Source organism: Equus caballus, chromosome 8 (genome assembly GCF_041296265.1).
Source record: "Equus caballus isolate H_3958 breed thoroughbred chromosome 8, TB-T2T, whole genome shotgun sequence".
In the NCBI taxonomy this organism is placed as follows: domain Eukaryota; kingdom Metazoa; phylum Chordata; class Mammalia; order Perissodactyla; family Equidae; genus Equus; species Equus caballus.
In genome coordinates this window covers 100,812,025-100,830,186 of record NC_091691.1, presented here as the reverse complement: position 1 = coordinate 100,830,186, position 18,162 = coordinate 100,812,025, and positions in this window count along the sequence as shown.

The window sequence follows — 18,162 nt, the reverse complement described above, 5'->3', positions numbered from 1 at the left end:
TATTTCAGTTAATCCTGAGATCAGATCCTGAGAGGTGAGCATTAAGTATGTTTTGATAAATTGAGAACTAGATCAAGAATGACTAAACTTATTTTTTTTACTCTGCTACTTCTGGAAATAAATTTGAAATAGACATCTAATCCTATTCATAGTATATTTCTTATTATTTGTCTTATCTCTTCCGGAAATCTGAGTTTCAGTCTTCCCATCCATTTCCAGAGAACACACGCTTTATTTATTTATGTACTTCTGCTTTTTTGCAATTTCTATCTGTTCAGTAACACAAATCTCTTCGAAGAATTCAACCCTGTAAATGTCTCAGCATTTCCCCCCAAGAAAATAGCTTCTCATTTGCTTTGGGAAGCAGCCAAACTTTGGTTGATTTTTCTTGCATTGAAATCAAGTTTGAAGCCTTTAACAAAAATAAAAAAAAAGAAAAGCTGAAGCCATGTCTGGTCTTCATAGCTAACCTGTTGTGCGTCAACATGTGCATATTTTCCATAAAGTGACTTACTGATTCTAGTTGAATCTATATTTAATTAAGAGGAATAGATCTTGTTTTCTTTTCAAAGCAATCCAGAACCAACAGGTTACCCACTTTCCAAGCTGCACACGGCACTGTAAGGTAGAGCTCCCGCCCATTTCCCCAACTTCGGAGCCATTCTGGTGGCGGATGGTTTGCTAGGGCTGGTTCCTAAATTGCATTCTGCGCTCCGAGGCTGCTTCTGCTCTTGAACAGTTGTGCTGCAAAACATCCACATTTACCAAAGTCATCTCCTCAAAAAGGAAATCTTGCAATGACGTGTTAATAGCACTGTTTTATATGGCACAGTGAATTTAGCCGATCCCTGGAGGCACGGCACATTGTGATATACTCCGCCTCTCCTTGATGGCTCTTAGCTGCTTGGTATTTAATTTGCAACTTCTTATCCATTACTCATGCTGTTTGCCAATTTCTCTTCTGTTTCATACCATTGTCAAATTAACTTTTTACTGGAATATGCCCGGGAAAGGAAGGTGCGGCTCAAAATAAACTGGTACATTATTTGAATTTCTCTTTGCTTGAGTAATTTCTAGAACTTTGTCATTTTATAGATTGTAAATCAAATTAATGTGTAAGCAGATTTATTGCTATAGCTATGAGGCAGTATATCTATCTATCATCTATCTCTATCTATCTATCTATCATCTATCATCTATCTAATTTATGTATATACATATACATACTCAAACAAACATATAGTCATTGATAGAAAGGGGGTCTTCTATTCTTCAAAGCAATAATTAACTTAATTTGCCAATTATTCTTTTATCCTTGCAAGGAAGAGAAAGTGAGGGAGGAAGACAAAGTAGATGTTGTCATGATTCTATTTAATTTAAACTATATTAGATGTTGGTCAAAGGTTACAAACTTTCAGTTACAAGATGAACACGTTCTGGATATCTAAAGTGCAGCATGGTGACTATAGTTAACGATAATGCATTGTGTGCTTGAAATTTGCCAAGACAGTAGATCTTAAATGTTCTCACCACACACACACACACACACACACACACACACACACACATGCACACAATGGTAACTAGGTGAGGTGATGAATATGTTAATTAACATGATGTGGTAATCATTTCACAATGCACACATATCTCAAAACATCATGTCGTACACTTAAATATACATAATTTTTTACTTGTCAATTATACCTTAATAAAGTTGGAAAGATTAAGAAAATAAAAACTGAAATAACTCTTATTTTGTGTGAGACTATTGTATTTGAAAAGTTTCTCCAGTTGCAGAATAAAAATATATCATCACCTACATGCTATCCTTTTACTTACGGTGACGCTACAAGTTCAAAGAAGTAGCCACACAGATGTTTCATATGTTTAGAGAAGCCGCTAAATGTGTGTGTGTGTGTGTATTTGTGTGTGTGTGTGTGTCTGTGTGTTTGTGTGTATTTGCATGTGTGTCTGTGCATGTGTGTGTATTTGGTGTGTGTCCGTGTTTGTGTGCTTGAAGGGGATGGTGGTGGCAGGGGTAAGGAAGGGAGGGACGAGCAGAAGGCTGTGTGATTGCACACATCACCCTGAATATCGATAGTCGTGCGTGTTATTAGATAACTGCTGGTGCCCGATTGCAGGGCTTCTGAGCTAAGAGGAAGAGCGTGCACAGCAAAGGACAGGGCACGGTCAGAGCCTGGCCATGTGTGGGGGTTGGCACCGAGCTGACCGGGTGAGTGAAGTCCACACTCAGCCACCTCCTGGATGGGACCTGAGCAGGTCACATACGCCGTCCGCCTCTGTGAAATGGGGTGTTTACACTCCGTCATCTTCTCTCATTCCCTCTCTCCTTCTCTCCAGGACTGTCTGAATACTTGTGAATAAAAGAGGGATTCCTGTGAATTTTGTAGCTCTTCTTCAAGAGGAAAATGGCAGAGTAGCGACTGGCTACATTGGCCTGCCTGGTTTTGCTGCCAGCTGGTGCTCCAGAAGGCAATCCCAGAACCTCTGGGGCTTCCTCTACCTGTGGAAACCGCCAGGTCAGCCCCAAGGAACACCCTGCTCCCTCCCCACTTCTGTGTAGGATTTGAGTCTTGTATAAGAATGATTTGTTGGGCTTCAATGTTGCTTGTGCGGATGTGTCTGAGGCAATGCAGAGGCGAGGGAGGAGGTAAAGAGCTGTGTGTTCAGGTGTCACAACAGTGACAACCATCAGGGACAGCAATTCCTCCCGGTGGGCTTGTTCCAAGTTGTGTATCTCCACCTCCCCCTGCCATCCACGTCCATATCTGCATCCACATCTACACCTCCATCAGTGACGTCTGTGTCTGTATCATCTGCATCTACATATACGTGTAGCCATATTTCTATCGTCTATGCTTGTAGTCACACAATCTACATCTAAACCATCGATACCTCTCTATGCGTCTACTGTATCTCCATCTACATCATCTATACGTATGTCTCCATCTATACCCATGCCCGTACTCCTATACATGTGTATATAGATTTTCAAACAGGAGCACAACTTTATTTTCACCTCTAATAATAGACTTCAACTGACAACAACAAAGGTGACTGTACAGGTCAACTTTTTATTTTAATAAAATCAGAATGTGCACAGCAGGTGCAGTGACAGCATCTAAAGCAATACAATAAGCAACTGCTGAAGCAACGGTGACTTGAGGCTCAGTCTTTACGTTCAGCAAGTTTGAATCCATTCTTACAGGATTTTTGGAACTTCATTGATTAACTAAAAATATTGCTTGCCAAAAAACCTTGTTCAAATGCTGTCACTGAATGTTTAAGTCACCGAGCCGAGTAGGTCAACACAACAGAGAGAACCACATGTTCAAAGATTGCAGTGTGCCAGAACTCACTGAAAATGTGTCTATATTGATACCCACATTTATGTATCTATACCCAAACCCAAACCCATATCTATAGGCGTATCCATTTGTATCTGTATCTTCTATATCCACATCTATATCTATGTGTATCGTCTCTCTCTACACTTACATCCAGTTGTCTACACTATATTACATCAATATCTGGAATACTGATGTGTGTTGGAACCAGCACTGATCCACGTGACTTGGACCCTCTCTGTTAGCTGCCACCTGAGTGCCCCCGTGTTACAAGCTGGTTGCAATTAGGAAATCTATTAATAACGATGAGAGAATTTTACTCAGGTGCAGAAACAAACAAATTGAGGGTGAAATTAGATTATAGACAATAGGTTATGAAGGGTGAGATATTTCTCTTTTTACCAAAGAGGAACATAATAACTGAAAACTTTGGGAACACAGAAGCATTAAAATTCATGATAATTTTCAGCCCTTGTTTTTAGGATGCCTCTAAGACACTCTGTAAGATGTTCACTATAGTATAGTTCTTAGGCTTTCAGAAATTAGAAGGCCTTTTACATGTGTGCTCTCCTCTGTTTGGGTTGAAATACCAGACTAAATTGGTCATTCTTTTTTTATTTTTGGTGGGAAAAATTGTCCCTGAGCTAATAACTGTGCCAATCATCCTCCACTTTGTATGCGGGATGCTGCCACAGCATGGCTTGATGAGCAGTGTGCTGATCTGTGCCCGGGATCCGAACCTGCAAACCTCGGGGTGCTGAAGTGTAGTGCATGAACCTAACCACTACGCCACCAGGCTGGTCCCTAAATTGGTCATTCTGGGTTTTTTTTAAGCCTTTTTTTGTTTTGAGGAAGATTGGCCCTGAGGTAACATCTGTTGCCAATCTTCCTATTTTTCCTTTCTCCCCAAGCCCCAGGACATAGTTCTATATGCTAGTTGTAGGTCATTCTAGTTCTTCTATGTGACATGCTGCCACAGCATGGCCTGAGGAGTGGTGTGTAGGTCCATGCCCAGGATCCGAACTGGTGAACCCCGGGCCACTGAAGTGGAGTGCGAGAACTTAACCACTCAGCCACAGGGCTGGCCCCTGGTCGTTGATAATTTTTTTTCATTTATTTTGATTTTTTTAATAGAAACTTATAATAGCATGGCTTAGAATGACACCTGAGATCTTATTTCTATGCAGTACGATGGGGGCATGCACTCTGGATTCAGAGAGATCTGAGTTGGAAGGTGGGCTGTGCCACGGATATGTGACTGTGGGCAGTTCACATCATCTCAGAGTATTTCCTCACCTGTGAAATGCTGCTAATGCTGCCTCCCAGGCTAGCTGACGAGGCGCAGCGAGGGAGGGCATGCAGCACAGCAGATGACACACATGGGTATTCAGTTGATGCTCTGTTGCTTTGCTGATGGCATGCTGTGGTCTCCCAGGGGTCCTCAGTCTCGGATATGACCACCCATTGTCCTAAATCCCAAGATGGCAGAGACTGCATTACATTTTTTGTGCCCAGCAGAGCGACTGGCATGTGAGAGTAAATAATGACTTATGGGATGAATGAGTGGCCACTAGCAAATGCCTCTGAGAGGTTTTAAATTAGGGGACACTACCGTTTGCATCTTTGGAACAGCCTGCAGCCCCAGAGTGAATCCTGCAGAGAAGGGGATGAGGCGGACACAGAGGCTGCTTCCTGGGTGGCCAAGAGGACTGAGACTTCATAGAGACAAGCCACACAACAAGAGGTAAAACTATAAACACTGCTGAAAGAAACTGAAGAAGACACAAAGAAATGGAAAGATATTCCGTGCTCTAGGATTGGAAGAATAACTATACTTAAAATGTCCTTACTTCCTGAAGCAATCTACAGATTCAACGCAATCCCTATCAAAGTCCCCATGACATTTTTCACAGAAATAGAACAAAGGGTCCTAAAATTTATATGGAACAACAAAAGCTCCCACATAGCTAAAGCAATCCCGAGAAAAAAGAACAAAGCTGGAGGCATCACACTCCCTGATTTCAAAATATACCACAAAGCTGTAGTAACCAAAACAGCATGGGACTGGCATGAAAACAGACACACAGATGAATGGAACAGAATAGAGACCCAGAAATAAACCTACACATCTATGGATAGCTAATTTTCAGCAAAGGAGCCAAGAACATACAGCGGAGAAAGGAAAATCTCTTCAATAAATGATGTTGGGAAGGGGCCTGCCTGGTGGTGCAGCAGTTAAGTTCGCATGTTCTGCTTGAGCGGTCCAGGGTTCGCCGGTTCAGATCCTGGGTGTGGATCAACACACCACTTAGCAAGCCATGCTGTGGCAGGTGTCCCACATATAAAGTAGAGGAAGATGTGCACGGATGTTAGCCCAGGGCCAGTCTTCCTCAGCAAAAAGAGGAAGATTGGTGGCAGACATTAGCTCAGGGCTAATCTTCCTCAAAAAAAAAAAAAAGTTGTTGGGAAAACTGGACAGCCACACAGAAAAGAATGAAAGGAGACCATTATCTTACACCATACTCAAAAATGAACTCAAAATGGATTAAAAACTTGAATGTAAGACCTGAAACCATAAAACTTCTAGAAGAAAACATAGGCAGTAAGCTCTTTGACATCAATTTTAGCAGCATTTTTTCCAATATCATGTGTGACTGGGCAAGGGAAACAATAGAAAAAATAAACAAATGGGACTACACCAAACTAGAAAGTTTCCGCATAGCAAAAGAAACCATCAACAAAACGAAAAGACAACCTAACAACTGGGAGAAGCTATTTGTAAATCACATATCTGATAGGGAGTTAATATCCAAAATATAGAAAGAACTCATACAACTAAATAACAAAAAACCAAACAAGCCAATTAAATAATGGGCCAAGGATCTGAATAGACATTTTTCCAAAGAGGATATACAGAGGGCCAACAGGCACATGAAAAGATGTTCCACATCACTAATTTAAGTAAAGGCAAATCAAAACTACAGTGAGATATCTCCTCAGGCCTGTCAGATGGCTATAATTAACAAGACAGGAAATAAGAAGTATTAGAGAGGACGTAGAGAAAAGGGAACCCTTATACACTTCTGGTGGGATTGTAAACTGGTGCAGCCACTATGGAAGACAGTATGGAGAGTCCTCAAAAATTAAGAACAGAGATACTGTATGTTCCAGCTATTCCACTTCTGGGTATTTATCCAAAGAACATGAAAACATTGTCAAAAAGTTATATGCACCCCTATGTTCATTGCAGCATTATACACAATAGCCAAGACTTGGAAGCAACCTAGGTGCCCATCAAGGGACGAATGATAAGGAAGATGTGGTATATATACAATGGAGTACTGCTCAGCCATAAGAAACAATGAAATCCGGCCATTTGTGACAACACGGATGGACCTTGAGGGTATTATGCTAAGTGAAATAAGTCAGAGGGAGAAAGCCAAATACCATATGATCTCACTCATAAGTAGAAGATAAAAACAACAACAAACAATCACATAGCAGCAGAGATCGGATTGGTGGTTACCATGGGGGAAGTGGGGGTGGGGCGTGAAAGGGGTGATTAGGCACATGTGTGGTGATGGGTTGTAATTAGTCTTTGGGTGGTGAACATGATGTAATCTACACAGAAATCGAAATAGAATGATGTACACCTGAAATTTATATAATGTTATAAACCAATGTCACTGCAATAAAAACAAAAGAGATAAACTGGTTAATTTTAAGCTAGGGCTGGGCAGAGGGTGGGGAGGTGTGGCTTCCAATCGTGAGACTCATGTTTTCTCTTCTCTCCAAGATAGAAAGAACATGATTCCTCAAGAGGGACGGCTGAAGCGAACAAAACAGGTGAAAATCTTGCGGAATTCTGGGACTTTATGATCCCTGATCGGAAAACCACTGGGCTGACTTTGTTGGTGAAGCACTTGAACCCTCGCCGTGAAGCCTGCATTCTCCTCTTAGTTCGTGGCGCAGACACACACACACACACACACACACATATATATAATTTCTTCACCTCAATCTGATTTACGCCTGTCGTGTAGTGAGGAGTAAAGCCCATGAACGGAAACATAAACAGCCAACCTTAAAGCAGCGCTGATGGAAAGACAGGGCAGTCACTTGTGGCTAAATTTCCTCCACCCAGGGCAGATCTTGAGTTCGGGTCTATAAGGGAAAAGAAGATGATTCTTGTGCTCTCTGATACAAACCCATCTTCCTTGGGCAGCCCGCTCCCTCCTCTCCATCCTCCTTCTCTTTGGGGAATGCACATATCCTTGAAATGAAGATTTATCTCATGGTAGAAGCAAAAAGAGAAAACGCGTACGTTTAAAGCCTTTTTAAATGGAAAAACTGTTTTACTAAACACAGATGACAGCTAAGATTACAATTCTCCCATTTCTCTCTGTTAACCTGGTAATTTACTAAACTCTTCGTACAGGACAGGGTCCCCCAAGGGAAAACTCTGTCTACTGGGGCAGTGTGACAAGCTCAGCTTCCGAGGATGCTCCACTCGCATCCCACACCAAACCAACCTCAGGATGTTTACCTGCAGGGCTGGATGGTCTGACTTCTCCAGCGTAGGTTTTGAGCCACATTTATTCCAAAGAGAACCTTCTTTAAGAGAGATATCGGCTGCCCTTGGGGCCTGAGCTGCTCTGCCTTCATTGGCTTTCTCTTTGTAACCTTTTCCGGCTTTACTGACTACAAACACCAGCATATTTCTGCTGTGATGCGGGAAGAGAGTCCAGGGCTCTTTCACTGGCTTCTTCCTGTGCACGTTTTGAGTTCTCATCTCCCCTTCCGTGATTGACATTGGTAATGAGTGACAAGGTCAAAGTTTCTAACTTCTGCCACCCTACTTGGATGAAGGTAATCCTGCATTCACCAGAGCAGATTCTAAAGTGGATAAAGCAGAAGTGAGTGTCCTAAGAGGTGGATGATCAAAACAACCATAAGCCACTTCTCTTGGGGGACTCAGGGGGGCATTGGGCACCACCGCCTTCTGCTCGCTGAGCATCACTTTCTTTCCAGAACAGAAATGGGACTACGCCAGCTCGAGTGGAACAACCTTCAGTCAGAACACTGCTAAGTACTTCCAAGTGGTGTGAAATCATCATGTTTGGGAAGAATTCCTTGAGCCAGCAGTTTATATGACATTTTAAACTATTACGTGTTATTTTCAAAGCACGAAATTTTGGAGATGACCACTAAATTTAGCAAAGCCCATTAATTGGTTATTTAAACTCCCTCCAGAGCCTCCATTCCCACTCTGTCTTCTGCCTGTGGAGCCTTCCACGTGTTCTTCTGGTGAAGACTCCAACATTCCGGACAGGGGTCCACACTCACTAAGGAACTTCTGCACGCCCAGCTCTTTTTTTTTTTTTTTTTTTTAAGATTTTATTTTTTCCTTTTTCTCCCCAAAGCCCCCCAGTACATAGTTGTATATTTCTCGTTGTGGGTTCTTCTAGTTGTGGTATGTGGGACGCTGCCTCAGCGTGGTCTGATGAGCAGTGCCATGTCCGCGCCCAGGATTCGAACCAGCGAAACACTGGGACGCCTGCAGCTGAGCGCGTGAACTTAACCACTCGGCCACGGGGCCAGCCCCTGCACGCCCAGCTCTTTACCAAGTTATTTCTTTGAAACCTTCTCAACAACATCGTGGCTCCACGGGAAGTAGTCTTCCCCATTTGATAGATAAGAAAACCAAGCTTAAAAGAAATTAAGTAACTCACACAAGGTCATAGTGTAGACATGACTTGAACACTCATAACTAATCCCAGAGTTTTGCCCTTTCTCCTACCTGGTTCTCCTTCATTATGTTTCCTGTTTTCTTTCCACAGTGCTTGTGGGATCCTGTGTGATCCAGGCTCTGCTCCAGGACAGAGCCGTTCATAGCGGGTGGAGGTTGCACTCACGGGGCAGGGGGTCCATACACAGGAGAAATAGACTTCAGCTGTCCGGTCAGGCCGTGGTGAGCCATGTGAAGAAAGGGAAGCAGGCCTGGGCAGGTGGAGGCACTGACGTCAGTGGTGAGGGAGGCCTCTCTGAGGACACCATTGAGCAGAGCCTGGATAGAGTGGATGAGTGGTGAGGGAGGCCTCTCTGAGGACACCATTGAGCAGAGCCTGGATAGAGTGGATGAGTGGTGAGGGAGGGCCTCTCTGAGGACACCATTGAGCAGAGCCTGGATGAGCGGATGAGTGGTGAGGGAGGGCCTCTCTGAGGACACCATTGAGCAGAGCCTGGATGAGTGGATGAGTGGTGAGGGAGGCCTCTCTGAGCACACCATTGAGCAGAGCCTGGATAGAGTGGATGAGTGGTGAGGGAGGGCCTCTCTGAGGACACCATTGAGCAGAGCCTGGATAGAGTGGATGTGTGAGCCACAGATCTACCTGGAAAGGAGTGTGCCAGGCAGAGGGAACAAGGGCAGGGAACGTGCCCATCGTTCTACGAGAAGCAAGGACTCAGAATGAGGATGAGATCACAGAAGCAGGTGGGGCCATGGGGGATGGAAGGGGGCCTTTTAGGCCTTGGTAAAGGGTTTAGATTTGTTTGTATTATGGGAAGCCACGGGGGAATTCCAAGCGGATGTGACACGATATGGTTTATGTATTAAAATGAGGGCAGACTGCAGGGGTGAAGCGTGGAAGCAGGGAGAATGGGCGGGGCTGTTACATTGTGCCCGTCAGTCAGAGATATGGAGCAGGGACCAGACAGAGCAGAGCAGCGCGAGAAGGGGAGATTCTGCGTGCATGTTGAAGGCAGACCCAGGGAGTCCCTGCTGAGGGGCCGTTTGCTCTGAGGGCAGAGGCTGGGAAAGGAGAGGAAGGAGAGGATGTGAACCAGGTGTCACGGCTCTGCTGGGTGTAAGTCTAAGAAGCCAGTAGACACGTGGTGGGTGTGGGACGGGAGCTCAAGGTGCAGGCCAAGGCAGGTGACAGAAGTTTTGAGTCCATGAATGAGGAAACGATATTTAAAGCCATAGGATTAGAGGAAATTGCCAAGGGCAGATGTCAACCACTGTTGTCGGTAGAGGCAATGTAATCTTGTCTCCAGGAGCTGGTGTATCCTGATGTGCAAAGGAAAAAAATAGACTATAAATAACGCAATGAGTTGGAGAGCATGGGAGAAGAGCAGGAGAATTTTTTTAAAATATACTTTATTTTTAGAATACAGAAAACTTGTGAAGTGGTGCAGAGTTCCCCTATTCCCTAGACCCAGCCCCCCATTAGAGATATCTTACCTACAGCACATTATGCTCACAATGCGTGAACCGGCAGTGATGCATTATCGTGAACTAAAGCCATGGTTCATTCAGACTTCTGCGGTCATTCCTAGGGTCCTTCTCCTGCTCCAGGATCCTCTCCAGGACAGCACTGCATCCAGTCACATGTCTCCCCAGCCCCCTCTGGGCTGTGACAGCTCCTGTGTTTAAGCCGCACTGCTTCTTCATTTGACATCCAGCTCCCGGTCGGCTCCTCGATGGTCCCAATGACAGAGCCCTGAGTGTTTCTGTCTGGAAGAACCCTCTGTCCATCAGAATCAAGCACAGAGTTTTCAAGTTTACAAAACAAACTTCTGGGAAGCAGCAGAAATGGACACTCTCTGGGTAAAGTCAGGGATGCCAAGGACTTTGCTATGAGTGAATTATCATGAAGTCTTGACTCGTGGGAAAGTTGTTGCCTTCAAACCTCGCCCCAGGAGCACTGAGGGAAGGCAGCCCTGGGTGTTCTTGAGTGAAAAATAAACCTGGTCAAGTTTCATCTATGAGAAAAAACACGTGCTTCCTGTGGATTTAAGCATTTCTACAGCTTTCCACAGGAAGATCTCTCATATTTATCACTTTTCCCTCCCCTCACTCCAGTATGGCTGTTCCAAACCTGGCTGTTCCCCCTCGGTTCTCCAGCTGCCTGCCAGTCTCTGCAGCGACCTTATGCCAGAAAAGAGCCTTCCAGGGCACCTGCCATTGCCTGCGTTCCACCTGCATCTTGCCTGAAATGTGCCCCCAGTCTTGGAGAAATGAGTCTCTCGTCTTTTTCCCAGGCCACTCTCTCATGCTTTCATCTTAAAAGTGTTTTCTTGTGAATAGGTGACACGTGTCACGGTATAAAAATTTCAAGATATGAAAAAGTATGGAACGAAAATGTCTCTTTCCATTCATGTCCCCAATTATGCCTCTTCCCCAAGTTGAAAACTATTAGCCATCTTATGTGTCCTTTCTGAGATAGTCTCTGCCTCTCCAACTCTTGAAGAGTATGGTTGCAAAATATTCCATTTTCTGGGTGTTCTCTAGTTTATTTCACTATGGTTCCTTTTTTAGACTATTTCCTATCTCGTGCTATTTCAAACAAAGCTGCATTGAAATCTTCGTACATATTCGTTGAGCGATGTGCAAGTTTGTGTCTGTAGGATGCACGTGTAGAGGTGGAATTGTTGGGTCCAAGGGCACGTATGTTTTAAATATTGAAACACATTTCAAATTTTGATCACTGTTACTAAGTTACCTATGGAGGTTGCACTGACTACCACCCATTTGAGTAACTAATGACAGCACCTTACCCTCAACTCTGACAATCAAGTGTGTTAGCAAACTTTAGGTCTTTGTCAGTCTTAGAGATGAAACAATGTACCCCAATGCTGTGTTAACTTGCGTTTCTCCTGTTAGGAGTAAGGCTGGGCGTTTTCCATAGGTTAGGGGCTCTTCTTACATCTTTTGAGTTTCTTGTTTGTTCACACATTTTGCCTATATTGCTATCATATTATTGATCTTCCTCTATTGATCTCTAGAAGCTACTTAATGAAAGGAGGTAGAATTTTCTGTTATATATGTTGTAAATACACTGCTTGTTTGTTATTTCTTTTTTTTTCTGTTTTGTGGAGCTTTGCAATCAGAAAACTCTATTTTTATACAATCAAATTTATCAATCTATTCTTTTATGACTTCTGGATTTTTTTTTGTTCATAAAGGAAATCTTCCTCACTCAGTGATTAGAAACATTGTCCAGTGTTTTCTTCTAGAATTCCATTTCATCGTTATTTTGTATTTAAAGCTTTATTCGACATGGAATTTATTTTGATGTCAGTAGAAAGGTTGGGATCAAACTTGTTTTTTTGCGGATTGCCAATCTGTGTCCCTGTAGTGTTTACTGAACTTTATTTTCCTCCATGATGTGAAATGACACCTTTATTATATACTAAATCCCTGATATAGATGTTTGGATCTATTTCTGGACTCCCTATTCTAGTCCATTGATTTATCTGTCCATTCGATTCAACTGCTATGACATTGACATTATAGTATATTTTAACATCTGGTATGAATAGTCCCTCCTTATCACTCTTTTTTTAATCACAGCAATTTTATGGATATTATTTTACCGTTTTCCCCTTATGGATGTTTTATCAGGATGGTGTGACATTTTTAAATTAATTCAAGTAGAATTGACATCCTCATGATACAGACTTTCTAGCTGAAGGTACTGTTACTTTTAAGGCAGAAAACATTTCTTTTGGAACACTCGGTCAGGTTCTAAACTTGTCTCACACATATCCTGTATATGCCATGTTAGTTTTTTTTTTTTCTCTTAAAGATTGGCACCTGAGCTAACAACTGTGGCCAATCTGATTTTTTTTTTTTTTTTCTGCTTTATCTCCCCAAATCCCCCCTGGTACATAGTTGTATATCTTAGTTGCACGTCCTTCTAGTTGTGGCATATGGGACGTCGCCTCTACGTGGCCTGACGAGCGGTGCCTTGTCTGCGCCCAGGATCCGAACCCTGGGCCTCCTCGGTGGAGCCCGCGAACTTAACCACTCGGCCACGGGACCAGCCCCTCATGTTAGTTTTATTTTTCCATCATGTTGTTTGTCTGGTCCCTGATTACACACAGAATGGTAAAGATGCTGGCGCTTTACTTTTTACCTAGGTACCTACTGACTTATTTTATGATTCATAACATTTTCAGGTGATTGATTTTTTTGGTTTGTATTTTTGAGGTATGTGATCTTATCATCTACAAATGATGGATGGTACCTTGCGGTCCTGGTTCCATACCACCACCCCTTCCCCACCTCAGACATGCTTCAGTCACTCCCAAGCCCCTACAAACTTTTTCTCAACTTACCTCAGTTCCATCTCTCCTGTCTCATCGTAATCAACACACGCTGTTTCTCTTTCTCAGCCTCCTAGACTTCTAGCCTCCTTAACCCAATTCTACCGCAGGGTCAACCAGCTGACAGGAGTCAGAAAATGTGTGAACCCCAGGGACAGAAAGGAACCACGGTGCTGGCTCTGGGTGGGGGCTTCATTTCACCCATCAGGTCTATCTCCCCTGTGGCCCAGTAGCTGATTCTGTCCTCTGGTGTCCACAGTTCTCTACTTCTCTTCTTTTTCTCCCAGTTCTCAGCTTGATTTCTTGCATCTGCTCACCTGGACTCGGTTCTCACTCTGTGCAATGTCTGTCACGTCCATTGTCCAGTGTGAAACTCCTCCCGCTCTGATCCCCAGATCCGCGCATCCAACCACCCCCAGCAATTCCCTCAGGAGCCCTGCATCCAAGGCCACTCCCTTCCTCAGTTGCTCCCGCTCCTGTCCAGCTGGCTGCCCAGGCCAGAGAGTTAATTCTGTGTTCTCAATTCACTGGTAAGGACACAGAGTGATGACTCAACTGTGGTTAATCTCAGTTTCCAGGAACTCAGTGTGGTCTCTGGGGGCAAAGATCTCAGGGAGAACCACCATGGTAATAATGGCAGTGAGCACACTCAATTCTACAAATACAAATTGAAAAATTAATATGCCCCAGACACTGTGGTTGGCACTAAGGTCGTGATGACAGCGATAATAATGAAACAGTCACAGGAGCGTGGCCTGATGCTAAGTACTTGAACTGTTTTAAATCCTTTATACTCGGCGTGACCCTTTGAGACAGGTGTTCATCATGTACTGGTTCTCTGATTTGCAACCTGAGGATGATGTTCCATTGCTGTGACACCATCACACCGTGAGGAGAGAAGTTGTCCCCAGTGCTGACCATCTGCCTGCGGACCCCCTAGTTGTGTGATGTGGATCGAGTGTTCCTTTGGTGCCAGGTGTGGCTCTAAGACGCAGCAGGTGCCTGCTCTGCGCAGCTCACACAGTCCTTGGAAGATCACATGCTTTGGTATCGGCTCTGACAGACTCCTCATTGGAAATTCTCTGAAGTTAGAACCCGTGTCTGCTTCTGGTCACTATAGCTCCATTGTCTAGCATAACCCCTGGTATGTATTGCAGGAAACTATTTTGCTGAGCTGATTTGAATCACTATAAAAACCTGACTGAGAAAACAGAGTATTTATCTACAAACAGTAACTATATCCCATGGGGTGGAGATGCTTTTTTTTTCTTTTTTTTGAGTTCTAATCTTGGAAAACTCTCAATCACTTATAGCCATTGTTGTGGGATGGTGCATCTGTGTTTTTTGTGTTGTATTTTTTGTGTGTGTGTGTATAGGGGGCATAGTATTTTCTTTTGTGGCAAGAGGTGAACATTTCTTCTCTCTATAAAAGCCCATCCATCTCTACTGTGTGCGGAATTCTAGTCCAGGACTTTACTGGAAAATCAATTGGTGGGCAACAGAAACAAATTTAAGACCTTGATTGAGTAGATGATGAGCCACCGAACTGTGCAACTACCCACCCATGAGCAACCTGCAGAGAAAATTCCAGCTGAGAGAGATAGCCTCAAACCAAAGAAAATACACTGATAAATTTTATCTTTAAGTGTGAGAACTTGACATTCAAGAAAACCAGTGACCTCATAGCCCATTTCCTTCAGTCACTTTATGTAAATACTTGACAACCAGGGGTTATCCTGCCCTCCTGCCTGCAGGAGGAGGAGCAGAGTGAGGGGTAGAATCTCCATACTTAGGTCCAAAGTTAGGTTTGTGGAGCTGGAGTTTGGTCTGAAGTGAACGCCTAATGAAGGCTGGATGTTTTAAAGATTTTGTGAGCCATGATTTCCAAAGGTAAGTGATACTGGTATTGTCAAGAAAATTGACCTCAAGATAAAAATAGTTTTAAAATGTCCTTTTCAACATGTCAAAATGACACCACACTGGCACTAATTCCTTTAGGATTTGAACCTGGGACTTGTCATGTGACCACTTCTCTACCTTATCCTAGATTCCAAGGGAACCAGAATTAGGTAAATATTCTCTGGAGAGGGTGTACTTAGGCCAAGTGGCATAAAATTAGGAAAGAGAGGTCTAAGTTGAACTCTGAAGAGCATGACCTTTCCCTCACTAACAAGGTCTCTTTAACTTGTTTATCACTGAAATGCTAGTGACACTGGAATATAAACTTTGTACAAGGCTATGGCGCACGGCTTGATTCTACAACGTTTTAGAATGTTCGAGAGTCATGGATTTCAAGGGCTCTGGGATGTCTGAGGGGAAGGAGAGGACTGGGACCCCTCCAGGGTCTGCAGGGAAGTGGGAGAGGGCCGTACTGCAATAGGGAGGTGAGGGTGTGGATAGTGACTCCTGCCAGAGCCTGGCGCAGATACAAGGACTCTGTAGAGGGGACCATGAGAAGACGGAGGTTCTGTGCCCAGGAAACAACTCATGGATTCTCGCAGACAGCCTGTGCAAGGCAAAACCCCGGTGACTCAATTTTAAGAAATTGATCTTGTCTTTTCTCGGAACAAACAGTTATGCTTCTTCTGTGTGGACGTAATTATAGGAAGCATTGCTTGGGGTTTCCAATGGAAGATGATTTGAGAAGCGGAGTTTACTTGTTGCGCTTTAAAAAGAAAGAGGGAGAGGAGCCAAGTGGCTTTGCTGGGGGCCGAGGGACCAGCCTGTCTCAGGTTGGTCCATGGGGAGTGAAATGTGTGAGAAAGTAATCCCTGGAAATTCTCATATGCATATGAGAGATCACCGATGGAAGGGGGCCAGGCATTAGGACAAGATGAATTTATGCCGGCTTCGCACATTCCACGGACAAATTTGCTGGTTTTGTGTTGTTACCCCCGACCTCCTGGTTACCGAGGGGATGACATTAAAGTGGAGAAAATGGCTTATTCTGTGCGATAAATTCAAACAGAGATGACGCACTTTGCCCACCAAGTATATCTAAGAAATTGTGGGGAAATGTCAAGCATTTTAAGAGCGAGCTGCTGTAAATTCTGATCCTGGAGACTTTGGCAATTTCTGCTGAGTAGAAAGGACTCTTTGTTCCTGCTGGGCTGACACTCAGTGTGTGGAATATTATGAGCTGGGGGTCACAGGAAAGCTGAAGGAAAAGAAAGCAAGCTGGGGATGTGACAAGACTCAGTCACTTGAGGGCTGAGCGCTGGGATGAGGCCACTGGGCACGGCCACCTGCACGCGGAAAGTAGGCAGCAGGCTCCGAAGAGGGAGTGGGAACCTGGGCGACACCGCTCCTCCTCGGGCTCCCGCCCTCCTGCCCCCACACTCTCCTTCACCAGTGGGAGAACCGGGAAAGCAATGCCACGAAGTGTCCCGGGGACCATCAGTGAGGGGCGCAGGTGGCCCTCTTTAGAGCATTGTCACTTACTGGGGGCCATGGAGATGCACACCGACTGTTCCTGGTACGTCCTGATAACAGCAAGCTTACATGGCCTCATTCTGGAAACCGGGAAATTGAAGGAGGGAAGAACTCCACCCTGTGGATTCTTGCATTTGTCTTGGTTTGTGTTACATTTCATTTGGGAAAATAAAGAAATGAAAAGAAAGAATGCACACAAAAATACCCAACACTCAAAGCAACATAAAACTACACCCTCCGCTGATGGCACGTGACGAGGAGCCAGTGCCCCACGCGGTGTCCACGGCTGAGGTTGGGGGTGGCGGGGGCTCGGGGTCTGGGGAGAGGAGGACAGAGACTCCCCCCGACCATGGTGGCAAACTAGCTATTTCACAGTGATGTCCAATATATAGAGCTTTCACCACGATGACCTCGTGGTCTTGGAAGGGAGAAAGGGCAAAAGGACAGAAGCGACTGTCACTCAGGTCGGAAGGCAAGGCCCCCCCATCTCCATCCTGGGACCCTCAAGCAGAGGCCAGAGGAAAAGCGATGCCTGTGGCCACTCTGCTGCCTGCCCGCAGCTCCTCTCCCCAGCCCACCAGAAGCTTGAGGACCAGACCCTCCGTACCCACTTGGCCTTCGAATGGGGTGAGGGAATTAATTTACCGACAGGCAGTGGTTGCTGCAAACCTGTTCCCTTAGTTTAACTTGAAGCCACTTTTCCAGCCTCTCCACCCCCTGCCTTCTTTTAATCTCTAGTTCCAGGGTGCCGGATCATTCTCCTGTCAGAAGAGGTTGCTGATAATCATTGTGACACGGGGTGCTATTGGCCTTTTTTAATGAGAGGTAAAGATTATCCCATGCGATGACAGAAAGGCGATGTGCGCACATCCAGCTTTCCTGGGGTCAATACGTTATCCCACTAGAGCGGCATCATCAAAGTTTCATTATGCAACACGGGGTGGGGGGGCTGCCTCTGACTCCCACTCTCCAGGCCTTAAAAGGAACTCTAATTTCATGTCATCAATCTCCTCATTTACAGAGGAGATTAAAACTGGGTACCGAATGGGTGAGGTGACCCACCTCGGAATTTAGTTCAATGTGTCCGAACCGAGCTCCTGAGCTCCTGCTCCCCCGGGCACTGTGCTCAGTTCTAGTCTAAGAGGGACGAAGAAGCCACAGCCTGAATTCGAAGGCTGATGGGAACAGAGAATTATTGCCAGGTGATCCGAATGCAACGTGCAAGTGGCCATGCTGGAGTTGGCCACAGGGC